The sequence below is a fragment of the Pinus tabuliformis genome, chromosome 9, assembly GCF_031772625.1.
Source record: "Pinus tabuliformis cultivar Carrire ecotype Pingquan chromosome 9, CPIR1, whole genome shotgun sequence".
NCBI lineage: Eukaryota > Viridiplantae > Streptophyta > Pinopsida > Pinales > Pinaceae > Pinus > Pinus tabuliformis.
The window spans coordinates 1,723,349,044-1,723,376,908 of record NC_142307.1 but is presented as its reverse complement, the minus strand read 5'-3'; the positions used below and the strand labels follow the sequence as shown (position 1 = coordinate 1,723,376,908).

The following is a 27,865-nucleotide window of genomic DNA, read 5'->3' as shown; positions in this document are numbered from 1 at the left end:
GGTAGGAACCGAATGAAATCTACTTGGGACAAGGAAAGTATGTGATCGAGCTATTGAAAAGGTTTGATATGATGGAATGCAAACCCATGACAACTTCGATGATCACAAACTTGAAAATGTTAAGGAATTTTGAATTCAGTCCAGTGGATCCTACTAAGTACAGACAACTAATTGGCTTCCTAGTGTACCTTGTGAATACTTGGCTAGACATATTTTTTGCAGTAAATGTTCTTAGTCAATTTCAAAGGGAGCCTAAACATGATCATTGGGTAGCTGCCAAGCATATGCTGAGATATTTGCAGGGTACCATCCACTACTGCCTGAAGTATGAAAAAGGAAAAGATGTTCATCTAGAAGGATTTACTGATTTTGATTGGTGAGGTAGCTGTTGATTTGGGGTAACATCAGTGTGCTCTAGCCACGAAACTTGGTGGAGAGGCTAAGGCACATGAGATCTCCAATACCCACAAAGGGTCTGCGCAGATTCTAAACAGTTTGGGAAATATTTAAATAATTAATATTTTTAATGTAATCCCTAAGTATAAACTTAGGGAAAATAAAATATTAATGTGAATTAATATGAAACTGTGTTAGAATGGTCTAAAAAGTCATGGATCAACCCAGATCTAATCTTAGTCGTTGATTAGGGACTTAATCTCGGTTGTTGATTTGTCAACGAGAAAAGTATAAGAGGAGGCTTGAGAGTCACTTGGAGAACACACTGAGGGAGACTAGTCAGTTCAATTTCTGAAGTGGGGTTAGCTGAGAAATTGAACTAGTGGTTTGATAAGCAGTCAGGAGGCAGCAAGTACAGAACAGAGAGACGAGAGATCAGCGCAGAGGCAGAAGAGGCAGATGTAGGGCCAGAGGGAGCCACACAGAGGTAGCAGAGACTACGTAGAGCCAGCAGGGCCTGCGTCATCCACGCAGAGGCTGCAGGAGTGACGCAGAAGGCCAGAGAGGTTGCGCAGAGTCTCAACAGGCTGACGCAGAGGGTTTTAGGCCACGTAGAGGTCAGCAGGGCTGACGCTGGGTTCAGAAGAAGTGCTGGAGAATTTGTCTATCTGTGGGCAAGCAAGTTTGGCACCTTGTTGTACTAGAAAATTGCTGAATAATAAAATCCTCCCTTGTTGCACCGGTTTTCCCACATTGGGTTTTTCTGGGGACATTAGTCCAAAATATTTGTGTCAATGTGTTGATTCTTATGCATATGTTTGTTTCTGTATTACGGTGTGATATCTGTAGCAATATTTATTTTAATGTTTATTGAAGTGATTTCTGAACAACTTATGGTGGAATAAGTAGGAAAAGTAAATCAGTTGCTGTAGCGATAGATTTTTCACATGGTATCAGAGGAAGTAATCAGAGATAGAAAGGGAAAATCAGTTATGGGTCGAGACCATGATGTAGAGGCATCCACCTCAGGGGACACGCAGATTTTCAAAAGATTGCACAAGAGAGAGATTTCGATTTCTCTATGTTGGCTTCTAGGCTGGAAGAAGAAGTGGCGTGCATGACTAATGTTGCATCATCAGAAGTATGGTATATAGACAGTGGAGCCTCGTGGCATATGATGAGAATGAGGGAGTGTTTTTCAGAATATCGAGAAGAGAAGATGAACTTTCAGATCACCATGGGGAACAAGGCAAAGTGTACTCTAGTAGGGAAGGGTACCATAGTTTTTCAGACAGAATCGGGAGAGCGGTTCTGTGCCACAAATGTACTGCATGTACTAGGATTGGGGATGAATTTATTTTCCGTGTCACAACTACAAGGCAAGGGCTATGACATCTACTTCATCAAGGAAAATGTATACGTCAAACACCCGAGTTGGAAAAAAAATGTGCAAATCGGGATCAAAAGTAATTAGTTGTATAGATTGCAGCTAGAATCATCAATGGCCTTAATAGGCAGTCATGGGGACAAGGACTTGAACTAACTATGGCATAGAAGGATGGGTCACTTGCACCATGGAGCTTTGAGAATTCTCAGGAGCACTGTAACAGGAGTTCCGGATCTGAGTAAGGAACGAGATGATGTATGCAGGGGATGTGTTCTGGGAAAGTATGACAAGTCGACATTTCCTAGGAGCAAACACAGGGCCAAGAGTGTACTAGGATTGATACACTCAGATGTCTGTAGACCTATGTCTGTCAAAGCTCTCCGTGGTGCTGGGTATTTCCTTACCTTCATTGATGACCACTCGAGGAAAACTTGGATTTATTTTCTGAAAACGAAGGATGAGGTTTTCTGTCGATTCAAGGAGTTCAAGGCTCTGGTGGAGAATCTGACTGGGAAGAAATAAAAGTTTTGTGCTCAGATAATGGTGGAGAGTATGTCAATAAGGACTTCACTAATTATTGCGCTAAGGAGGGTATCAGAAGAGAGTGGACTACTCCCTACAATCCGGAGCAGAATGGGGTAGCAGAAAGAAAGAACAAGACTATTGTAGAAGAAGCTAGGGCCATGCTGTATGATCAGGATATGCCAAAATTCCTGTGGGCGGAAGCATGCAACACAGTTGTCTATGTTCAGAACAGGACTCCTCATCGGGCATTGGGCAAGATCACTCCAGAGAAAGTCTTCACTAGGAAGACGCCTGAAGTCAGTTATTTCAGGATATTTGAGAGTTTAGCATATTGCTGCATACCCAAAAAAAAGAGGAAGAAGCTAGAACAGACTTGCGAAAAAGGGATATCTGGTGGGATATAGCGAGAACGCTAAGGCATATAGAATCTATCTTCCAGGGAGCAGGAAGGTAGTAGTATGACGAGATGTAAAGTTCATGGAGGACAGAGCTTTCAGAAGATCTCACGAAATGCCTTCCGAGGAGCAGTTGAAAGAGGATCCGTTGGTCATGCCTCTTCAACCAACAGAAGTGAAGAATTCTTCCTCAGGTCAGGAAGATTCTCAGGATGAGGAGGAGGAGCGAACAGAAGCACCTGCTGGCAGAGGAAGAACTAGCAGGGAACTTCGTCAGATTCTGTGTGATGCAGAGAACTTCATCGGTGAGCCAAGGAACAGTAAGAGGGAGCGAAAATAGCTAGACAGATATCAGGCATTAGTAGCTCAGGATGGAGAGCCTGCTAGTTTCAAGGAGGCAGCTCAGCATCAGGTCTGGCTAGATGCGATGGTAGAGGAGTATAACTCCATAATGGTGAATGATGTCTGGGAGGTGGTGTCAAGACCTCAAGACAGATCTGTGGTAGGTTCGAGATGGATCTACAAGATCAAATATGTTGCGGATGGTAGTGTTGAGAAATACAAGGCCAGGTTTGTGGCTAAGGAGTATGCTCAAAAGGAAGAGATTGACTATAAGGAAACCTTCCCCTCGGTAGCCAGGTATACATCTAGGACTGTGATATCTCTTGCAGCCTAGATGGGATGGGAGATCCATCAGATGGATGTCACGATGACATTTCTGAATGGGGTAATAGAAGAAGAGGTATACATTGAACAACCAAAGGGATTTGAAACTCATGAGAATAAGTCTCATGTATGCAGACTGAAGAAAGCCTTGTATGTGCTGAAGCAGGCACCGAGAGCATGGTATGGTCGAATAGATGGCTACTTGCAGAAGATGGGGCTTGTCAAGAGTGATGCGGATCTGAATCACTACTATCTGGTTGTAAGGAACGAGCCGCTTATCTTAGTATTATATGTGGATGATCTCTTTCTGATAGGATCATCCAGACTCATTGAGGACTGCAAGAAGAATCTGGCCACAGAGTTTGATATGAAGGATCTGGGACAGATGCACTATTTCTTAGGGTTGGAAGTTTGGCAGCAAAAAGGAGAAATCTTCCTTGGGCAAGGAAGGTATGCTATAGAAATCTTGAAAATATTCGGGATGGGGGATTGTAGACCTATGGCTATGCCAATGATCACCAACTGGAAGAATATTGATGCATCAGAAGACAAGGATGTCGATCCCACCCTATACCAACAACTCATAGGGTCCCTGATGTATCTGGTCAATACCAGGCCAGATATTTGTTACGCTGTCAACACTCTCTGTCAGTTCATGGTGGAACCAAAGAGGGCACACTGGGCAGTAGCCAAACACGTTCTCAGGTATTTACAGGTAACAGTTGATTATGGGCTTTTGTACACCAAGGGGAAGGATATCAGGTTGAGTGGATTTACTGATGCAGATTGGGCAGGAAGTTCAGTGGATCGGAAAAGTACCTTTGGGTACTGTTTCAACATTGGATCAGGAATGACCTCCTGGTGCAGTAGGAAACAAAAGTCCGTGGCTCTGAGATCATCTGAGGTAGAATATATGGCAGCAAGCACAACTTCGTGTAAGGCCATATGGCTTAGAAAACTGTTGGTGAAACTATTCAGAAGAAATGTGGAGGATCATGTGTGATAATCAGAATTGCATCAAACTCTCTGAGAATCTAGTGCTTCATGATAGGTCGAAGCATATTGATATTCGGTGTCACTTTGTCAGAGACTGTGTCCAACGAGGAGCTATACAGTTGAGCTACATTCCTACAGGAGAACCGGTGGCAGATATCCTCACCCAGGCCCTTGGAAAGTCAAAATTTGACTACTTCAGGGAAAAGATGGGGATGGTAAAGAACCCATTTCAGAAGTAGAAATGAGTGTACGAGTGAAGAGGGAGTTGTAGTGCAGATGCAGTGTTGGGAGAAAGGACCAGCAGCAGCACAGATGCAGAGGGAGTTGTCGTACAGATGCAGCAGTGGCAGTAGCAGTGGTAGAGCCATGGGCAGCAGTACAAGATACAATAGTGCAGAGGATGTTGGGCAGGAAGGCTTAGCATCAGCACAGGAACCGATGCCGGATGATCAGGGTGATGCTCAGTGAGGAGTATTGCCAGAGCACAGTCCTCGCTAAGAGGGAGTGTTGATTTGGGGTAGCATCGGATGTGCTCTAGCCACGAAACTTGGTGGAGAGGCTAAGGCACATGAGATCTCCAATACCCAGAAAGGGTTTGGGCAGATTCTAAACAATTTGGGAAATATTATAATAATTAATATTTTTAATGTAATCCTTAAATCTAAACTTAGGGAAAATAAAATATTAATGTGAATTAATATGAAACTGTGTTAGAATGGTCCAAAAAGTCATGGATCAAGCCAGATATAATCTTAGCCGTTGATTTGTCAATGAAAAAAGTATAAGAAGAGGCTTGAGGGTTACTTGGAGAACACACTGAGGGAGACCAGTTAGTTCAATTTCTGGAGCGGGGTTAGTTGAGAAATTGAACCAGTGGTCTGATGAGCAGTTAGGAGCCAGCAAGTATGGAATAGAGAGATGAGAGATCAGCGCAGAGGCAGAAGAGGCAGACGCAGGGCTAGAGGGAGCCACGCAAAGGTAGCAGAGACTGCGTAGAGCTAGCAGGGCCTGCGTCATCCACGCAGAGGCTGCAGGAGTGACGCAGAAGGCCAGAGAGGTTGCGCAGAGTCTCAACAGGCTAACGCAGAGGGTTTCAGGCCACGCAGAGGTCAGCAGGGCTGACACTGGGTTCAGAAGAAGTGATGGAGAATTTGTCTATCTGTGGGTAAGCCAGTTTGGCACCTTGTTGTACTAGAAAATTGCTGAATAATAAAATCCTCCTTTGCTGCACTGGTTTTCCCACATTGGGTTTCTCCGGGAACATTAGTCCAAAATATTTGCGTCAATGTGTTGATTCTTGTGCATATGTTTGTTTTTGTATTATGGTGTGATATCTGCAACAATATTTATTTTAATGTTTATTGAAGTGATTTCATGAATAACTTATGGTGGAATAAGTAGGAAAAGTAAATCAGTTGCTGCAGTGATAGATTTTTCACAATAGCGAGAAGGATGGAAGAAGCACTACAGGAGGATTTTTTAGCTTGGGATCCTCCATGGTCTCTTGGATGAGTAGAAAGCAAGACACAGTGGCTTTGAGTAGTTCTGAGGCCGAGTATCTTGCAGCCTGTGAAGTGAGCAGGGAAGCGTTTCGTTAAGGAAGATGTTATCTGATATGTTTGCAGGATCATTGGACCGTACCATAATACATTGTGATAATACCAGTTGTATAAGACTATCTGAGGACCCGATATTTCATGGAAAGACAAAGGACATAAACAAGTAACACTACATTCGAAAGTTGGTACAAGATGGTGTACTGAAGTTGGAGTATATCCCCATCGATGATCAAGCTGCTGATATTTTGATAGAATCTCTTCCCAATAAGAAACTTGTGTATTTTAGAAACAAGCTTGGATTGGTTGACATATCTTCCCTAGTTGAGAAGGAGAGGTAGACACATCATTCTTGTCTTGATTTTGGAAGAAAGAATGGAGGATTGAGTAATCATCTGGCATCCATATGCTTTGAGAATGTGGTAGGGCATCCAAGATAAGAGTAGGTAAGAAAACCAATATTCTTTGAGGGCTGGGAACCCAAAATAAGAATAGTCCTAGAAGGTCATACTCGGTGAACACTCGGGTGGGTATGTACCTTGAGAGACAATGATGAAGATGTCTATAATCATTGGTCTCGCCAACATTGTGCTCTGATCTATTGAGAGATAGAGTTGTTAGTGAAGGCCTTGCTATGTGAGAATGTTGGTTGTAATGATGCTATACAGATGGATTACTAGTCCGACTCTTCTTATGGGATCTCTTCACTGTTGAGAATAGCCATCTACCATTTATGAATACCTCCCTAGTTAAGAGGGAGTGTTGAATAAAGTGTAACTAGGTTCGATATTCATAAATATGAAATGTACTTTTGATTCTTGTATTTTGTAAAAGAAAGAAAAATGATTATTATTATTATTGAGCTTGGGTTTCTTGCCCAAGAAATTTGTTTTATAGGTCAAGCACTAATTGAAAGTGCTTCTAGGGTTGTCCTAGGTCAAGAAGTCAAATAGGGACATTGTCATAATATGAAGACCCCATCAGGCATTTTGTAAATTGTAAAAAGAATTATTTTTGTATTTTATTGAGCCTTCCAAGACCAAGTCGACTTGCCAACCTGTCAAGTCGGCCTAGAAGTTGGAATTCATACCCCTGGAAGACCTATATATAGGAGACAGTTCGACCTCATTTGAACACATTCATTCCTCTCTCTCTCATGTGAAGGAAGAAGTAGAAAAGGGCAACGAAGAAGGCAAAAGAAAGAGAAGAAGTGTTTTGGGTTCCTCTCTCTCTCTTTCTCTCCACACGTGCGAAGAAGAGGGCTGAAATTCTGTAGCTTTTCCCTATGATTTCATTGTGAGGGTTTGATCTGATGAAGAAGGGCTGAAGGAAGGGCCAACAAAGTCCCCTTCTAGATCTAAAAGACAAATTAGGTCAAGCGAGGCAGTTGGAAGCCAAGAAGAAGCAATTCTAGTCCACACGTGCGAATTAGCAGCTATTGGCGGGGGGCCGAAGTTGCAGTTCTGTAGTTAGGGCTGAAAATCTGTGGCTGGAGGTCGAAGAATTGTTGCGAGAAGAGATTCTGCTGGTTTTGGAAAGCAGTAAAGCAAACACATTATTGAAAGGTTGATCTTGGTCTTGGAAGGGCTTCAGTGTTGGTCAAATTTCTTGGTATTCATCAATAAAGAATCTATAAGAAGAGATTGAAGGGTTTTCCTCTCAGAAGGAGAGGTTTTGCCTTGGCTTGGAGCCTACATCTTGTGTACTTGTATCTTGTTGATCTTCTTGGTTTTGGTAGTTGTTTGATGATAGAAGAACACACTATAATAATAATAAGAAGAAGATAATTCTAATAAGCAAAAAGACATCACAAGCAGTTATCATAGTTACAAGAATCATTAATGTTATCTTGCCTTAGATTCTTCAACACATGGCACCTCATGTACCATAATTGTTCCCTCCTTATACATTATAAATCCAAGTGTGGGCTTTCCTCTTATTAGTTACCGTTGTACCCCAGCATGTGATACAGGGTTGCCTCTTCTCATCCCCTACTTCATTCACCTATCTGTCACATGGCACCACTTTTTTGAAGGATGTACCTTGAACATATTATCCCCTTTAGAAGTAGAAGCCACCTAATGGGATATTTGGTTAACCCCATTTGGAGTTTAGGAGACATTGGCACATCCTGAATTCCATTATGGAAGGGCAGGCCATTATGAAGTCCTCACTTGTGGTCCATGGTTGGTAAGCTCATTTACTCAATTCCCCTAATGACTTGTTGTACTGGAAGGCTAGGGGATGCATTGGATCTTATGCAAGATTGTAGATGGTCTCCATTTTTGGTTTTGTTGTTGATTTCGGATAGCATCGGATATGCTCTAGCCACGAAATTTGGTGGAGAGGTTGGGGCACATGAGATCTCCAATACCCAGAAAGGGTTTGGATAGATTTTAAACAGATCAGGAGATATTAAAATAATTAATATTTTTAATGGAGTCCCTAAATCTAAATTTAGGGAAAATAAAATATTAATGTGTATTAATATGAATCTATGTTAGAGTGGTCCAAAAGACATGGATCAAGCCAGATCTAATCTTTGCCATTGATTAGGAATTTAATTTCGGCCATTGAGATGTCAATAGGAAAAGTATAAGAGGAGGCTTGAGGGTCACTTCGAGAGTACACTAGATGATCAATCATTCTACTCTCTAGAGCGGGGTTTGCTAAGAGAGATAGAATCAGTGATCGGGAGAGCAGTTGAGGGGCATTGAGTACAGAGAAACAGAGAAGGCAAAGATTGTGTCGGGAGAGCAGTGCAACAGCCAAGGAGAGTGACGCAGAGCCAGCAAGGCCTCACGCAAGGCCACGCAGAGGTAGCCAAGTGCTACGTAGAGCACCAGAAAGGCCAGCATGTCTGACGCAGAGGCCTAGAAAGCTAACGTAGGGCCTCCTGGGGCTAACGTAGGCCAAGAAAGGCTGACGCAGGGCCAACGTGAGACAGAGAGGCGTTGACACAACCTAGATTGGGCAAACGCTGGGGTTGTAGAGAAGTTTTGGGCTGAGGAGTTGCCGGAAGGATTTTACAGGGTTTCAACCAGGAGATTTCTCTCAAACTATGAGGTATAGCTGCTAAGGAAAATTCTCTGTTAGGTAGGCCAGTTTCGGAACCCAGATTGTACTCTGATATTGCTTAATAAGAAAACCCTCAGATAGCTGCATTGGTTTTCCCGCATTGGGTTTTTCCGGGGACATTGGTCCAAAAATAATGGTGTCATGTGGTGTGTTTGTTCTTGTTTATTTTAATTGCTGATTTGTAATATGCTGAGCATGCATTGGTGTTTATTTTCAGTATTTTTTTTATAAATAATTTGTTAAAGAAAAATAACAAGTAGGTAGGAATAAATCAGAAAAAGTGCATGAAGGGTTTCTAAACTAAGTAAACTTAGAAACTTCAACATGGTATGAGAGCGAGATTGCAGATCACAGGTGGACTAAAAGACGTCAGTCGAGCAGAGCAATAACAGCAGAAAACAGATGTCCCGAGGTGACAAAAGCTATTTTTAGCAGTGCAGAAGCCAAGAAGTGTGACACAGAGCCAGCCAGAGCCACGCAGAAGAAGCTGGGAGTTGCGCAGAGCCTCAGAGAGGCCATTGTTGCTAACACAGAGGGCCAGAGGGCTGACACAAGGCATCCTAGGGCTGATGCAGACCCATCTGGGGTGAAGCAGAGCCAGTGTGAGGTAGAGAGGGGCTGACGTAGTTCATAGAGAGGCAGTTGCTGATGTCTAGAAGGCTACAAAAATATTGCAAAGTGGAGCTGGTGAGGTACTGTAGTCAAAACAAGACGTGAAAGAGTAGGGCTAGAGTTGTTACCGAGGGTTTCTAGCCGAGGAACCTAGATCAACAGTGCAATTGCACAAGATGATCAGAGTAGGGGGCATCTCGACAAGTGACAGAAGGATTTCCAGGAGGGAAATCAGGACTCAGAGGGAGTCCAGAAGAGAACTTCTAGACGAGAAGTAGAGACTCAGAGGAGTTGAACAGAGAACTTCCAGGAGGGAAGTAGAGGAGCATCATGGCACTACACGGGGTAAGAGACCAGGATAGACTGGACGGAGCATCGAACTTCATAGTCTGGAAGGCCAAAATCTTATCAATGCTTGACAGGAATCGTGTCAAGAACTTCGCCTTGAAGGTTATAGCTATCCCAGTCGACCTCAATGATAACGACAAGTATGAAGAGGCGACGGCGAGGGCCAAGTGCATTATCTTTGATGGTGTCAAGGATCATGTGGTACCACATATAGCCAAGAAGGAAATGACAGTTGAGATGTGGGAGGCTTTCAAGAACCTGTACCAACATACTTCTGTGCAGAGAAGAATGTTGTTCGAGAACCAAATGAGGTCATATCAGATGAAGAAGGGTCAGTCGATTGACAACTTCCTCGAAGGACTGAATGAGATCCGAGACCAGTTGACTGCTATAGGAGTGACACCAGATTAGGAGCTTATGGTGAGGACAACCCTGAATGTTGTCTCAGAAGACTGGGCAGTGTTTGTCCAAAGTATACTAGGCAGAGGGACACTTCCACCATGGGACGAGATGTGGACAGCTCTTCGCCAAGAAAAGATCAGATGGCAGTCGAAGATAGGTAGCAGCAGCAAGGGGAGCAAAGTCAAGCAGGAGGAGGAAGATGTGGCCCTAGCATCTGAGGGGAAGCAGGGAAAGCAGAAGAAGAAAGATCTCTCCAAGATCAAGTGATTCCACTGTAGGGAGCTGGGTCCTTATGCGACCCACTCTCCAAGGAAGAAGAGTAAGGGAGAGTCTTCTGAGTCTAAGGCAGTGCCAACACAGGCAGAGAAGGAAGTTTTGACAGACGATGATTGCGCCATGAGTGCACATGCACCGCTTGAGTGGAAGGGGGGAGACATCGAGCTGTAGTCAGGTGGACTACATGCGATGAGGGGCAGGATCCTTGAGGTACCCAGCCTCTTGGATTAGACCTTGCTATGGGAGCCCTGACGAGGAGTAGCAGGACTGGTTGAGTGGCAGGAGTCCCGAGATAGCGCAGAGCTAGCACGTTGTAGCAGTGCGAGAGGCACAAGAGTGTTGCACCAGTGCAGGTCGGCACAAAGAGCTGTGCAACGGTGCGAGATGCAGGAGAGTTGTTGCATCAACGCAGAGGTCAGAGAGGGAGCACTTGTCAGCGACAGAGGGAGCTTCAGCATCAGTGGGTGTTTCTAGCCCAACAGGGAGGTCAGTTGGAGGATCAATTACTTACTTCTCAGTAACTGAGTTGCAGTGCAGCAGTGGGCAGCACGATGCAACATGATGAGAGGAGGTGCAGTGCAGATGCAGTGTTGGGAGAAAGGACCAACAACAACATAGATGCAGAGAGAGTTGTCGTACAGATACAGCAGTGGCAGTGGCAGAACCATGGGCAGCAGTACAAGAGGCAGCAGTGCAGAGGATGGTGGGCAGGAAGGCCTAGCATTAGCACACATAACGATGCCAGATGATCAAAGTAATACTCAGTGAGGAGTATTGCTAGAACACAGTCCTCGTTAAGAGGGAGTGATGATTTGGGGTAGCATTGGATGTGCTTTAGCCACGAAATTTGGTGGAGAGGTTGGGGCACATGAGATCTCCAATACCCAGAAAGGGTTTGGATAGATTCTAAACAGATTAGGAGATATTAAAATAATTAATATTTTTAATGGAGTCCCTAAGTCTAAACTTAGGGAAAATAAACTATTAATGTGTATTAATATGAATTTGTGTTAGAGTGGTCCAAAAGACATGGATCAAGCTAGATATAATCCTAGCCGTTGATTAAGAATTTAATCTTGGCCGTTGAAATGTCAACAAGAAAAATATAAGAAGAGGCTTGAGGGTCACTTGGAGAGTACACCAGATGATCAATCATTCTATTCTCTAGAGCGGGGTTTGCTAAGAGAGATTGAATCAGTGATCGGGAGAGTAGCTGAGGGGCATTGAGTACAGAGAAACAGAGAAGGCAGAGACTGTGTTGGGAGAGCAGCGCAACAGCCAAGGAGAGTGACGCAGAGCCAGCAAGGGCTCACGCAAGGCCACGCAGAGGTAGCCAAGTGTTGCGCAGAGCACCAGAGAGGCTAGCGTGTTTGACGCAGAGGTGCATAAAGCTGACGCAGGGCCTCCTGGGGCTGACGCAGGCCAGGAAAGGCTAATTTAGGGCTAGCGTGAGACAGAGAGGGGTTGATGCAGTCCAGATTGGGCAGACGCTGGGGTTGCAGAGCAGTTTTGTGCTGAGGAGCTGCTGGAAGGATTTTCCGGGGTTTCAGCCAGGAGATTTCTCTCAAACTGTGAGGTATAGCTGCTAAGGAAATTCTCTGTTGGGTAGGCCAGTTTCGGCACCCAGATTGTACTCTGATATTGCTTAATAAGAAAACCCTCAGATAGCTGCACCGGTTTTCCCGCATTGGGTTTTTCCGGGGACATGGGTTCAAAAATAATGGTGCCATGTGGTGTGTTTGTTCTTATTTCTTTTAGTTGCTGATCTGTAATATGTTGAGCATGCACTGGTGTTTATTTTCAGTATTTACTTTGTAAATAACTTGTTAAAGAAAAATAACAAGTAGGTAGGAATAAATCAGAAAAAGTGCATGAAGGGTTTCTAAACTAAGTAAACTTAGAAACTTCAACATTGGTCTCCTTATACGAGGTCCTAATCCTTCAGAGGGCTACATTTGCAAATGTAGGGTGTGTGTTGAGAGCCATGGGCCTCCATAGCAGTAGACAACACTCCATGGATCCACGAGAATGGTCAAAGATGCTCGAGATACTCCCATTGGACGAGGAAGATGCACCTGGTTCACCTTTGCTCAACCAGCCCCACAGATGTACCATGCACTTGGCAACGGACCTAGGACTTGTAGGACAATGTGGCATCCCCTACACCACCATCAGAGCCCTTGCAGATGATCTACAGGCATGATTGACTCATTTGGAGAACCATGAGGTTATTATTGTGCCCCCACACCCATTGGTAGAACCATAGGATTATTGTTTAGAGAGCAAGGGGCCAACCCCTTGTCCATTACTTTTGAGGGTTCTACTCTTCATTATGGCACCCATGGACCTCATCGAGCCTCTTAGTGGGCTCTATGACATGCATAGATTATTATTTGACCTCTTGAGAGGCGTATTCTTTCACTTGTGAGCTAGTTTAGTGGGCTTGTCACCAAAAGTTAGGTTATTAGAACATTATTTTATTTTTGGGGCTTATGTAGGCCAAAGAGGTTAATTCGAACTCCTCATTAGTGTATAAATACAAGTGAGATGAGTTCATTTGATCATCATCAATTTGGATTGAATCTTTTCTCTCTCTTGAGAATTTCACACTTCTTCTAGAGGATGAATTGGAGCTTTATGGATGAATTTTGATGTGTGGATATTGGTCTATCTTATCTTGGAGCTTCTCTTGTCAATTGTGGTTTGCTGGATATATTTTGTTACATGTAAGTACATGGTTTTAATGTTATTCTTCTTTTACTATCATATACATTGGACTAGGATTTTCGTTATTTTTAGAGCTAATTGCTGCATGCATTTACTACTTTAAATTGTGGAATTTTGTATTTATTATAGCATCTCTCAATGTATGGGCCATGTACCATGAATGAAATCTCCTATGGCTAATTCCATTAACGAATTAACCTTAACAAGCCATCTCCTTTGCGCATCGAAGTATAAAAGTTGCAAGATTTCTTCCCTTTGACCTAGAAGTCTAGCGAAGTAGTCTTGAGGCCTCCTTGACCAAGAACCAAAGGTCCTCACTCATATTCTTCATAGACACCATTCTCCCAAGACTAAGGCACTGATTTTCCAAGGGGCAGTCACCTAAAATCATACCTTTTTCACATTCTCCTAGGTCTAGCCAAATTGGGTCACCTATTGCATCATTTTCCCGACAAATTATTCCTCCAAAAAGTTCGATCTCCTAGCCACTCTTGTGTTGGTGTCTCCTCAAGACCTCCTCCAAATTTGTGGCCATTCCGATAATGGAGTTGTGAGAAAAGCCGAGCCCTAGCTCCGATATCAAACTCTGCCTTAGCATCCCCAAGGCTAGTGCCTCATAGGATCAATTCAACACCTTTAAGTGAATTGTTTTTCTTTAATCCTTTCCCCCACCTTGTCTAGGGTGAGAACATCATTGGCTGCGATACTCTTTCCTCCTACCCTATATTGGTTCCACTTGGTCCCGTTCCCTTGAAAGGACAATTCCTCAAGAACCTTCTCGGATACCAATTTCAATAAGGATTTTAGGATTGGGAACCTCCTTCACAAGTCATATCCCATAAACTTAACCATCAAATCCTTCCTTCCTTTCCCTAGAAGACATTTTACCTTGCTTAGAAAGCAAGCAAGCTCCATCCTTCAAGCTTTTCTCAAAAGGGGATTATTTGGGTCACTCATATCCATTCATTGATTTATCCTTCACTGGTGACTCCATAATATACTGGGTCTCCTCCCATATGTGAAATTCCGTAAATAGAAGGGAGTCTTAGTTGAGGTGGCAGTGGGCTAAGTCTCCATTTGTTGCCCTTGGTCTAGCATTTGCCTGTTAGGTCCCCTACTAGTTTGAGCGGTAATAGTACCACCCTAAAACCTAAAGGTGAGTAAAGGATATCCCACAGGACTAAAATCCAAGGGTAAAATCCAAAAGAGGTATTGGGACAGAAGCACATACCTAGGCCACTCTTTGCGTCGAAGGCCCCCATTAATCCATGCCCAAAAGTGTCCATGATAAGCAAACCATAATACTCTATTACAAATGACAAGGCATATCTTCAAGTTCGGGAGGCCCACCTTCAAACATACGATCATGACAGATGGGTGAGGGACCACATGTCTGGCTCAGGTGGCAGAGAAGTGGCACAACGAGCTAGTTGGTGGCTGAAAGGGGTTGTTGGATGCCAGTTAAGGACCATCTTGGAGAAAATTTTCTCCTATGGATGTCACCTACAAAATGGTGGGTAACAGGGTTGATTGCTATCTGTCACCTACAAACTTTTCCCTAAGAGGTTGACGTAATAGAAAGAAAAGAAAGAGCATGAGCCATAATGATCAAATGCAAAAGATTGGCTAGGATATAATAAAGTGTGTGGAAAAAATCCAAGCATGAGCTCTACCCCCCTCATTAGCCCTCACCCATTTTTTTGCTAATGCATGAGAAATTAAAATGAAAGGAACTATGAAATTCCCAACTCTGGTGAACAATAAACTGCTTCATCCTTAAGAGGTCAATGATGCAAAATGAAGAAAAATGATGTTTCAAATTCTTACTCCTAGGTGGTAAATATAGGCCAAGGAAAGCGGTAACTCAGGTTCCATGATTGCTCCCTCTTCATATTATAATGCTCAAGGATGATGGCATTTCATAGCTAGTACAAAGATTGTGGCATCTTCCATGATGTAAACCCCTGTCATATCACTGACCACTTGCTCCACTGATTGATGGGTTTGCCTAGAAATTGTTCCTTTCCTTAGGGTTGGAAGCATCTAAAAGGGTTTTTTTGATAACCCTCGAATGTCTAAGCATGGTGAGTTGTTTCTAAATCATACACTAGGAAGACATTTGAAGATGATGCTTGTGTGAATTACTTTGGTGCCTTGTGCATTAGGTATGTCACAATATGATACTCTTATGGTTATTCTATATAAGATGGTGATCTCAGTTGATTTTGAGGTTATGTTTCAGATGCTTACTCCCAGGTGTGCTTGCCATCCCCTGAAGGATTTTATGAGACTTCTCCAACATTTCAAAAAGGACATCTAGCCCCACTTGATGACCATACTGGGCATTCGAATGGTCATAAGGCCCTTTTAATAACCCTCCCATATCTAAGCATGATAACTTATTTACAAATCATAATCTAGGAAGACCTTTGAAGATTATCATCAAGTTTCGATTGAGGAATCTAAGTGTGGCTTCCCCCCATGTTGTCTCCAATTAGATTGGAAGACACAAGGGTTTGAGAAGATGAGAAACCTAATTGTAGCTTTCTCCCTCTCTCTTAAATTGCTTCCATGAGTTCTCTTCCATAGATTTTAGCCTTTGACTCCATTAGCCCTTGCTTGATAAAGGAATTGGTCCTCTTTTATGTCAATCTCATAAAATCAAACGTTAAATTTCTTTTCTTTTTAATCTTTTCTAGGGTAAGTTAGGGTTATGTTATGACAAAATTTGCATTTTTAAGCATTATTAGCTTTGGACCTGTTACCCAACAAAATGGGTAACCCTATAGGAGAAATGTTTTTTGCTACACTGGACAACTCGCTGGACAACCAATCAACCAACAACCCCTGATATTCACTTCTTGATGATGATATGCCATGTGCATATGCCATTTACATTAGTCACATACCTCTCACCATCTGAAATTTCCTCTTGGATGAAGATGGGCTGCTGTTCAAAAAGTAATTTGATTGTTTTGCATCCGAGTGCTTATACTTGTTTGTTTTGGGAATTTAGTATGGATAAAGGGGTGTGTTGTTGCGCAGATTGACACGACAACGCTCAGACCGGGGGCTGTCACTCTGATCCCCGATCCCTCCATTTAAGCCTGTCTCCCGCGGCTAAGGGGGGTAGACCCTATGATATGACGAAGACCAACTGTTGACCAGTTGGTTGGGAGACACGAAACACGATATGATAAGCACTAGATGGATTTAAAAGTTAAAAGACCAGTGCCTTAAGAGATTAAATCTTAAATGATCACTTAGTAAATATTTCAGAAATGTGAACCATGTGTAGCAATCATTTATCATCAAATGACTAGAACAAATGAAGGATATTCGATAAACACACAGAGTTCTCATAATGACCAGAGCTCAATAACAATATCCAGTAATTAAAAAATTCTGAAAAGATGAAAATCATGAATCATTAACCAGATATTATATGCAGCAGATTTTTTAAGATAATCATTCAAGCACATTTAACCACATGCAAATGATAAACATTAATCCCACATCAGACAATTTTCCGAGAACAACAGCATCTGGCCGAAGAAAAAATATTTTTTATACCTTTTTCAAATATTTTTTTTTTTTTGGACCCCAAAGTCTTCTTTTATTAACCAGAAAACAGATTACAAGAGAGCTTCTTCAGTACCCGACTCACAGATCCTCTTCCTCTGAAATGACCCCTAGCACCCTACTTAAAGGAAATGATCCCAACGGCTAGTTTGAGTTATCCATGTCGAAATGATCTCGACCGTTGATGAGGATCAAGACATCTCTTAATCTCATCCGTCGATTTATTAAAAAATGATATTTTGCATGCATTCACTTAAAATATTATTATTTTATTATTTAGGGTTTTTGCTCTATTTTTCAATTTTTTGTTATTTTTTATTTATTTCATTTTTTTAATTTTTTTTTTTTTAATTTTTATTTATTTTATTGTTTTATTATTTTTATTTATTTTCTCAAATGGATCATCGAACTAAGCCTTCGGAAACATCACCTAGGACCTAGGACTTAGGACTCATGAGGGGATTTAAAACATTTTTCAACCCTCAAGACACATTACATCATGACTTTTACAATTTACATCTTAAGGGGACAAACCCACTTAACATAGACCCTCATAAACCACCCAGTTCTGCGACACAACTATAATCTAGCAGATTAACACACTAGGATTCTCCTAAAGTTCTAATAACAAAATGCATCCCGGCTTTGGGGTCAGGCTGAAGGAAAACTCTGCCGATCGTAGATCGGTGAGACGAAAAACCTTCCGGGACGTAGATTATCATTAGAAAGTTAGGTCCACCTAGGCAATTTTACATACATGACTCTGATCTGCTAAGATTATTTACATTTCATACATGCAGACTGGGTTTACAATTAAACTGATCAAGCTGCTGATGACTGTAGGCTGGCACGGACACGTCGTTCAGGTGCTACCCCTTTCTGCCAAGAAAAGAGGGGGTGTACTGCATGGGTAGTTGATCGGTAGTGGTCAACAGGGTGATCTAGAATATTGATTGATCTTGATTGTAAATATGCTCTATCACCTTACCAGGGGGGTTAATCTTTAGCCCTAGTCCAGTGGGACCTCCCTTAATGATCCGTAAACTGCTGTGGATATTCCACTGGACAGTTCTTCACAACATATCTAATAATATTATATTTAAACTCTGAAAATTCTACACTAATACAGTTTATTAAACTTTAAGATCTGTGGATTTAGTTGTAATTAGTGCATGCATGCGAATGGAAATTATGCATAAAAGTAGAGAACGACAAAATAAACACACACACACACACACACACAGGACACAAGATATGCTCTCTGGTAAACCCTTTCGGGAGAAAACACCACTGAACGGTGAGGCCGCTTCACTCTCTTTCTTTGTCTGACTGCAGGTACAAAGAAGTAATACCTGTGGCCTGTGCGCTGCTACAGTGCATAGATCCTCTTTGTGTGCTCTACCTCCTATCTCCCCTGGCTATCTTTATTCATCTATGAAACAAAATGCTCACGAAAGAATGGAATGCCTCTCCCTCCTAGTGGTCCAGTTATAACACAACTCGATAGCCTACTAGTGGTTATGTTTGACTACATCAACTCTTAACTAGAGTTATAAAATAGACTCTTCTAGGGTCTTTTATATCACAAACACATGGATATCCCCTTTTCCATGAATAATGGGGACTAGCACATCATCCTCCCGAACTATAGGTGTGAAAACAGGAAGGTCAACTTTTGAGTGACATAACTTTTGCATATGGACTCCGATTGACGTGCTTCTCATGTTGTTGGAAAGATTTATGTGTGTTGAATAGCATAGAAAAGTGCTACACGATGGTGGCGAAGTTTCACCCCCAAAAAACGTCGTTTGATGCCTCAAAAAGTTCCCGGGAGGTTTCGAATCCTGTGTTGCCAAAATGGGTCCCGTCGGTAAAAACGGTTCTTTGAGCTGATTCCTCCACTTTTTCACTTCCAAATGCATCGAGATGGATGAAAAACAATATAATGATCCAATTCGGATAGCACCTCCACATTTTCGGAGGCTTTTGGTCCCCAAAATATTTTACTGAATGAGGTGAAGAAATTTTTCCTCCACCTTCTCTCTGGTGTACCATTTAGCTTTGCCTGGAAGTTGTCCCCTCAACCCAATCTACCAAAGGTCATGCTACCCCTATCTTGTAGTTCTGGACCTCTTCTGCAAAACTGTATCTTCTGTCAACTCTTCCTGAGCATCTGGTGCCAAATCCTCCACAGAAGGAAGGACCTTTTCCTCTTCTTGATCTAGCATGGAAAGTTCATAGGGTTTCAAATTCTCTACATTCACAATTGAGTAAATGCGCATACATGGTGGTAAACTGAGTCGATAGGCTTTATCACCCACCTTTTCTAGTATCTCAAAGGGACGATATAGAGCCTTGATTTTCTTACTAGGTCCCTGCACCCTCTCCTTGTTCAACTGTACCCATACTCTGTCTCCTACCTTGAATGATTTCTCTGTTCTGTGTTGATCATGCCTGGCCTTATATTTCTCCTGCGAGTTCTGCAATGTTTCATGTACTTGTAGATGGATTTGCCTGATCTTCTCTATAAATTTTTTAGCCTTCAAAGCATCTATTATAAGATTTTCCCTCACTCCTTGCTGCCCATATGCAATATCCAAAGGTGAAGGTGGAAAATATCCAAAACAAGTCTCAAATGGAGACTTTCCTGTACTGTTATAAGAATGTTGAATATATACCAGATTTTCATCCCAGGTCTTAAGATGCTTCTGGTTGTATCCCCTCAGAAGTTGCACCAAAGTCCTGTTGACTACTTTTGTTTAGCCATCTGTCTGTGGATGGAATGTTGTAGATATCTTCAACTTTGTGTCTATCTTCTCCCACAATGTAGTCTAGAATGCACCGAGAAATCTTGTGTCCCTGTTTTAAATGATGCTCTTTGGTATCCAAAAGTGCACCCAGGCTTGTCCAAAGAACAAGTTCGCTACTTCTTGTCCGCTGATAGTCTTTTTACAGGGCATCAGAACACACATCTTGCTGAACCTGTCAACTACCATGAACAGGGAGTCATGTCCCTTCCTGGTTGTTGGTAAACCTCCCACAAAGTCCATGGAAATGTTTTCCAGAGGACGAGTAGGTACTGGTAAGGGATGATATAGACCTTGTTTTCTATTGCTAGGCTTGTTGGTACAACAAAGCATGCATCCTCTTATGAACCTAGCTACTTGCTCTTGCATCTTGGGCCAATACACACACCTTTGCAAGTTAGCCACAGTCTTCCCTACACCAAAGTGCCTTGCAACCTTGGAGGTATGAGCCTCTCTAATTAGTTGCAAACGCTCACCTTTAGGAACACATAGCTTATCCAACCTGTAGAGTAACCCATCTTGGAGATGGTAGTCAACAGTGTTGTTGACATCGTGCAAATGAATCTGACTCTGCAACTGCTGATACACCTCCTTGAAGTCCTCATATTTTGAATATGCCTTTCTGTATGCATCATGGGTGAATGGCTCCTTGTGCATAAGAATCCCCAAAGCTGTAATCTTTGATGTGGATGGCCTTGATAGCATGTCGGCCAACTTGTTTGTGATGCCCTTCTTATACTTGCTCACCAAATGAAACTGTTGTAAAAACCCCATCCACTTGTGGTGCTTTGTCTGTCGTAGCTTACTCTAGGCCTGCAAGTACTGTAACAGCTAGTCATATGTGTGGATTACTATCTCCTTTCTATTCAGATAGTACTTCCACTTCTTCACAGCTTGCACCATAGTATAGAGATCCTTATCGTAGGTAGGGTAGTTAAGAACTGCCCCATGAAATACTTCAGAATGTTAGCAAACGAGATTCTCTCCTTGCATCAAGACAATTCCCATAGCATATCCACTCAAATCCATCTCCACTTCAAAGGGTCATTGCAAGTTTGGTAACGCCAGAAATGGTGTTTGACTGATCTTCTCTAGCCCCTCGAAAGCCTTCTGTTGACCTTTTCCCCACTAGAAACTCTTGCCGCTTGCTATTATAGCATGGAGCGGTGCCACTGCCGTTGAAAATGAGGCTATAAATTTCCTCAAGTACTATGCTGCTCCAATGAAACTCCCGACCTCAGAAACATTAGTAGGCACTGACTATTTCATGATGGCCTCCATCTTGGAATGATCTATCTTCAACTCTCCTCCACCGATCACATACCCCAGATACACCAAAGATTGTTGTGAAAACTCACGCTTGAGATTTTCTGGCAGCTGGTGCTTCTTCAATGTTTCTAGCACCCACGTCAAATGTGAAATATGCTTCTCCCAGGTAGCACTATATATTAGTATATCATCCAGATAGACAATGACAAATGAATCTATAAAAGGGCGCAATATATCATTCATTAATCTCATAAACATAACTGGTGCATTACACAGGCCAAATGGCATAACTAACCACTCATACAAGCGTCTTCCATGTATCTTCTTCTTTGACTCGAGCCTGGTGATATCCAGACTTCAAGTGCAGCTTGGTGAAATACTTTGCTTGCTGCAACTAAACTAGCAGATCATCTATCTTGGGCAGGGGGTATTTGTTCTTGAGCGTGATTTTATTCAACGCCCTGTAATCTATACACATCCGCCAAGTCCCATCCTTCTTTGGCACAATGATGATGGGTGACACACATGGTGATGTATTCGGTCGAATTAAACCCTGTTCCAGTAGTTGCTGCAACTGTTTCTTCACCTCGCTTTTATAACAGACTGCCTGTATAGCCCAATATTTGGTAATGGGGAGTCTGACAATAGTTGTTGATTTGTGGTAGCATCAGATGTGCTCTAGTCATGAAAAATTGGTGGAGAGGCTAAAACATATGAGATCTCCAAGAATCAGAAATGGTTTGGGGAAATTCCACCCGGTCAGAGAGATATTAAAATAATTAATATTTTTAATGGAGTAACTAAGTCTAAACTTAGGAAAATTAAAATAATAATGGGTATTAGTATAAAACTAGGTGAGAATGTTCTAAATGACATGCATCAAGCCAAATCTAATCTTAGTCATTGATTAGAGACTTAATCTTGGCCGTTGAAAACTCAATAAGAAAAGTCTAAGAGGAGGCTTGAGGGTCAGTTGGAGACACACCTGACCTAGAAATGGTTTGGGGAAATTCCACTCGGTTAGAGAGATCTTAAAATAATTAATATTTTTAATAGAGTAACTAAGTCTAAACTTAGGAAAATTAAAATATTAATGGGTATTAATATAAAAATGGGTGAGAATGTTGTAAATGACATGGATCAAGCCAAATCTAATCTTAATTGTTGATTAGGGACTTAATCTCGGCCGTTGAAGACTCAACAAGAAAAGTATAAGAGGAGGCTTGAGAGTCAGTTGTAGATACACCAAGATTGATTAGTTAGTTTGATTTTCTGGAACGGGGTTTGTTGAGAAAATTCGAAGTGATCTGTTGCAGCGAGGGTCAATGAGTACATAGCAGAGAGGGAGAGATAGTGCTTGAGGGTTAGCGCAGTGACCAGAGAGGCTGACGCAGAGGCAGTAGGAGCCACGCACAGGCAACTAGAGATTGCACAAAGGCTGAGGGGTTTGCGTGGGTGACATAGAAGGCCAGAGAGCTAGAAGGTTGACGCAGAGGGTTTTAGAGCTACGCTGAGGCTAGCAGGGCTGACGCAGAGCCTTGGAGAAGCGCCAGAAGGATTTTCTTGGGGCAAACTTGTTGAATATCTGTTTCCGAGAAGAGGTATTACTGCCACGTAACAATCTCCGTTGGGTGAGCCAGTTCGGCACCCTAGTAGTACTCAAGATTCTGCATAATAACAAAACCCTCAGAATTGCTGCACCGGGTTTCCCAAGTTGGGTTTTTTTGGGGACGATTGTCCAAAAATAATGGTGTCTCTTGTGTATTTGTTCCAGTATTTCGGTTGATGATCTGTATATGAGTTAAGGCTACATTTGTGTATATTTTCAATATTTATATGTATAAATAACTTGTTAATGGAATAAACAAGTTGGTGAAATAAACCAGATAATGCAGTAGGGATTTCTAACAGGTAAGACTTAGAAATTTCAACATGGTATCAGAGGATTGCAGATCATAGGAGCACTGAAGGCACCAGCGTAATCGGAAGTATTTGCAGTAGTAGCAGCTGTCCCGAGAGATAGAGTTGCTCCTAAGCAGAAGGTAGCAGAGAAGGAGTGACGCAAAGGGCTTGCGTCATCATTTCGAGCCAGAGAAATGTAAAAATTTCTATTTTCCCACCCCGGTTTTCAGTTTCTCCTTATTTCTCCCATGTAATTAAATGCCCATTCCCATAACCATACATTTAACAGACTGAAAAAAAATAAATATTGCTGAAAACACAAATTCTGGAAATTTTTCAGAATGCTGGAAATTGCAGAATTAAAAATCAGCAATCAAAAACAGCCATTAAAACACATTAAAACACTGATATTTTTGGTCAACTTGACCCTAGAAAAATCCCCTACAACTCTTGGGGAAAACCAGTTTGAGAGCTCTTCTTTAGTTCTGAAAATTGTCTTTTTACAGTGAGAATTATTCAGCAAAAAATCAGCAAGCAAATTTACAACTTATCTCCTTTCCCGTGCCTCACAACAATCTGGAAATTACAGCAAACAGGACAGCAATAAATGTTGTACGGCCTCCGTTTTGTGTGCAGAAAAATCAGCAAACTGCTCCTCGATTTTTGTGCAAAAATCTGCGTTTCACTATGTGCTGAATCAGCTATACAAATCTGCTCAACCGCTGCCTTGGAATGTGTGCCAAGCTGTTGTCTCCTTCTCCTCCCTGCTCAGAAATCTCTCTTGCTCTCTTGCTCTCCTTCTCCCAATCTGCTCATGAAAGAATGAATGACCTTTTCCTCCTTTAATATAACTCCAAGTGACTTTTGGGTGATCCAAGTGACTTTTAATTAATCTCTAAATCCAATGGCTGAAATAGATTTAGATCAATGGCTGAGATTAAATGCTCATTTAAATCTCACTTTCTATTTTTTAATTCACCCCACTTTAATAAAGACCCACTTAGTCATTTATTTCCAAAGTCACTTTTCCTTTATAATTTTTCATTTACATTATAAAAGTTACTTTAAAATTAGACTTAGTAACTTTATCACTTAAAGTCACTTTTAAATTAGATTTAACTTTATAAAATTATAAAGTCACTTTAGGAGAAAAATTAAATTCTTTTGGACACTTTTCCCTAGGCCAAAGATCAAAGCCTAAGGGAACCACCTGTCCTCCGGTACCAAATTTCAACAAGAAAGGGCCAGTGCAGAGGTATAAAGAGGTAGAAGAGGTTCACGAAGAGCTACGTCATCCTACTCAACTAGGCAGGTTTGACGCAGTTGGCCAAAGGAGTGATTTAGCCTTTGCCGAGATTGCGCAGAGCTGGAAGGCTCAGTTTTCTTCAGTTGCTGGGGCTTATGAAGCTGTGGGCAGATTGTAATGAGGACGCTGGTTGGGTGTTGTTGCTGTCGAAGCAGAATAGTACCTAATGGGACAAAACCAAGGTAGAGGGAGTCGTTGCCTTGACGGATTTCTAGCCAAGAAATCTAGATCCAAGTTGCAGCTGCAAAGAGAATTGGAGAGGAGTGGCTCGACTGTCCCGATTTCCAGGAGGGAAATAGGGACTCAGAGGGAGTCTAGGAGAGAATTTCCAGGAGGGAAGTCGAGATTCAGAGGGAGTCTAGAAGAGGAGCAAGGATGGTAGTAAACGGACTGAGGTATCAGTACAGGTTGGACAGGGCTTCCAACTTTGTCATCTGGAAGGTCAGGATCCTAGTAGTCCTGGATAGACATCGCATCAAGGGCTTCACATTGAGAACCGTGGCTATCCCAGTAGACCTAACTGATAATGAGAAGTATGAGGATGCAATGGTGAGGGTAAAGTGCATAATCCTTGATGGTGTCAAGGATCATGTCGTACCACATATTTTCAAAAAGAACACGGCAAAGGAGATGTGAGATACTTTGACGACATTGTATCAGGGCACTTCCATGCAGCAGAAGATGTTATTAGAGAATCAGCGGTGGTCATATTAGATGCAGAAGGAGGAGAAAATAGATCTATACCTCCTTAGACTGTAGGAGATTCATGACCAACTTACTTCCATAGGGGCCATGCCAGATTAGGAGTTCATGGTGAGGACCACCCTGAATGCAGTCTCCGAGGAGTGGGAGGCATTTGTCCAAGGCATTTTGGGAAGAGATGTGCTTAGCTCTTTGCCAAGAAGAGATCAGATGGTTGACCAAGGCGGGGAGTAGTGGCAAAGTAGGTCGAATCAAGAAAGAGAAGGAGGAGGATGCGGCTCTGGCATCTGTGGGACAACAAGGGAAGAGGAAGAAGAAGGATATCTCCAAGGTGAAGTGCTTCCATTGTGGGGAGTTGTGTCATTATGCAACCCAGTGTCCCAAGAAGAAGATAAAGGAGAGGCTTTTGACTCCAAGGCAACTCCGACTAAGGCGAGAAAGAAGTCGAGACTGATGACAACAGTGCCATGAGTGCTCATGCACCTCTAGAGAAGAGGTGGGGAGACATCGAGTTGTAGTCATGAGGACTACAGAAGATGAGGGGCAGGATTCTTGAGGTGCCCAAACTCTTGGATAATATTCGACTACAGGAGCCTTGAATGACAGTAGCAAGATGACGAATGTTAGGCAAAAGAAAGATAGCATGAAGCGACAAGGCAGTGCTAGAGTGCAGAGGTTTGTAGCAGCGCAGTGGGGGTTGCAGTAGTGCGAGAGGCACAGAGGTGGTTGCAGCAATGCGAGAGGCACAGTGGAGGTTGCAGCGGTGCGAGAGGCATAGAGGTGGTTGTAACGGTGCGAGAGGCAACAGAGGGAGCATCAGATAGCAACAGAGGTAGCTTCAGCATTAGGAGGCTTCCAGATTGACAAGGATGTCAGTATTTGGGTGGATCATTCACTTACTTCTCGGTAACTGAGTTGCAGTGCAGCAGTTAGTAGTGGTAGTGCTATGGGCAGCATGATGCAGCATGTTGAGAGGGAGCTATAGTACAGATGTAACAGAGCATGTTGAGAGGGAACTACAGTACAGATGCAGCAGTGGCAGTGGCAGAGCCATGGGCAGCAGTACAAAAGGCAACAGTGCAGTGGATGTAGGGCAACAAGTCCAGCATCAACATAGGTACCGGTGTTGGAGGATTAGTGTGATGTTCAGTGGTGGAGCATTACTAGAGCACATTCCTTGCTAAGAGGGAGTGTTGATTTTTGGTAGCATCGGATGTGCTCTATCCATGAAAATTGGTGGAGAGGCTAAAGCACATGAGATCTCCAAGACCCAGAAATGGTTTGGGGAAATTCCACCCGGTTAGAGATATATTAAAATAATTAATATTTTTAATGGAGTTCCTAAGTTTAAACTTAGGAAAATTAAAATATTAATGGGTATTAATATAAAACTGGGTGAGAATGTTCTAAATGACATGGATCAAGCCAAATCTAATCTTAGTTGTTGATTAGGGACTTAATCTTGGCCGTTGAAGACTCAACAGGAAAAGTATAAGAGGAGGCTTGAGGGTCAGTTGGAGATACACCAAGATTGATCAGTCAGTTCGATTTTCTGGAGTGGGGTTTGCTGAGAAAATTTGAACAAGTGATATGTTGCAACGAGGGGCATTGAGTACATAGTAGAGAGGCAAAGATAGTGCTTGAGGGTCAGCACAGTGACCAGAGAGGCTGGTGCAGAGGCAACAGGAGCCACACAAAGGCAACTAGAGACTGCGCAAAGGCTGAGGGGCCTCCATGGGTGACACAGAAGGTAGAGCATTGATGCAGAGAGCCAGAAGGCTGACGCAGAGGGTTCTAGAGCTACGCAGAGCCTTGGAGAAGTGCCAAAAGGATTTTGTGGGGCAGACTTGCTGAATATCTGTATTCGAGAAGAGGTATTACTGTCGTGTAACAATGTCTGTTGGGTGAACCAGTTCAGCACCCTAGTTGTACTCAAGATTCTGCATAATAATAAAACCCTTAGAATTGCTGCACCGAGTTTCCCAAGTTGGGTTTTTTCGAGGACGATTGTCCAAAAATAACAGTGTCTCTTGTGTGTTTGTTCCAGTATTTCGGTTGATGATCTGTATATGAGTTAAGGATGCTTTGTGTATATTTTCAATATTTATATGTATAAATAACTTTTTAATGGAATAAACAAGTAGGTGAATAAACTAGATAATGCAATAGGGATTTCTAATGGGTTAGACTTAGAAATTTCAACATGGTATCAGAGGATTGCAGATCATAGGAGGACTGAAGGCACCGGTGTAATCAAAAGTATTTGCAGCAGTAGCAGCTGTCCCGAAAGATAAAGCTGCTCCTAAACAGAAGGTAGCAGAGAAGGAGTGAAACAGAGGGTATGCATCATCATTTCGAGCCAGAGAGTGGGCCAGCACAAAGGTATAGAGAGGCAGAAGAGGCTCACGAAGAGCCACGTCATCCTACTTAGCTAGGCAGGTTTGACGCAGTTGGCCAGAGGAGTGATTCAGCCTTTGTCGGGATTGCACAGAGTTGGAAGGCTCAGTTTTCTTTGGTTGCTGGGAACTAGGGAGTTGTGGGAAGATTGTGGATTAGGAAGTTGGTGGGGTTATGTTGTTGTCGAAGCAGAACAATACCTAATGGGACAGAACCAAGGTAGAGGGAGTCACTGCCTTGACAGATTTCTAGCCAAGAAATCCAAATCTGAGTTGTAGTTGCAAAGAGGATTGGAGAGGAGCGGTTCGACTGTTGGCGGGAAGATTCCATGAGTGAAATTGGGAACTCAGAGGGAGTCTAGGAGAGAACTTCCGGGAGGGAATTCGAGACTCAGAGGGAGTCTAGAAGAGGAGCGGAGATGGCAGTAAACGGATTGAGGGATCAGGATAGGTTGGATAGGGCTTCCAACTTTGTCATCTGGAAGGACAGGATCCTGGCAGTCCTGGATAGACATCGCATCAAGGGCTTCGCCTTGA

General features: G+C 42.6%; 1 protein-coding gene across 3 annotated transcripts in view; it reads left to right on the top strand.

The window, feature by feature from the left end:
• LOC149155586 (ankyrin repeat domain-containing protein 2A-like) overlaps positions 1–27,865 on the top strand; it is a 284,442-nt gene that overhangs the window by 192,260 nt on the left and 64,317 nt on the right. The window lies entirely within an intron of this gene.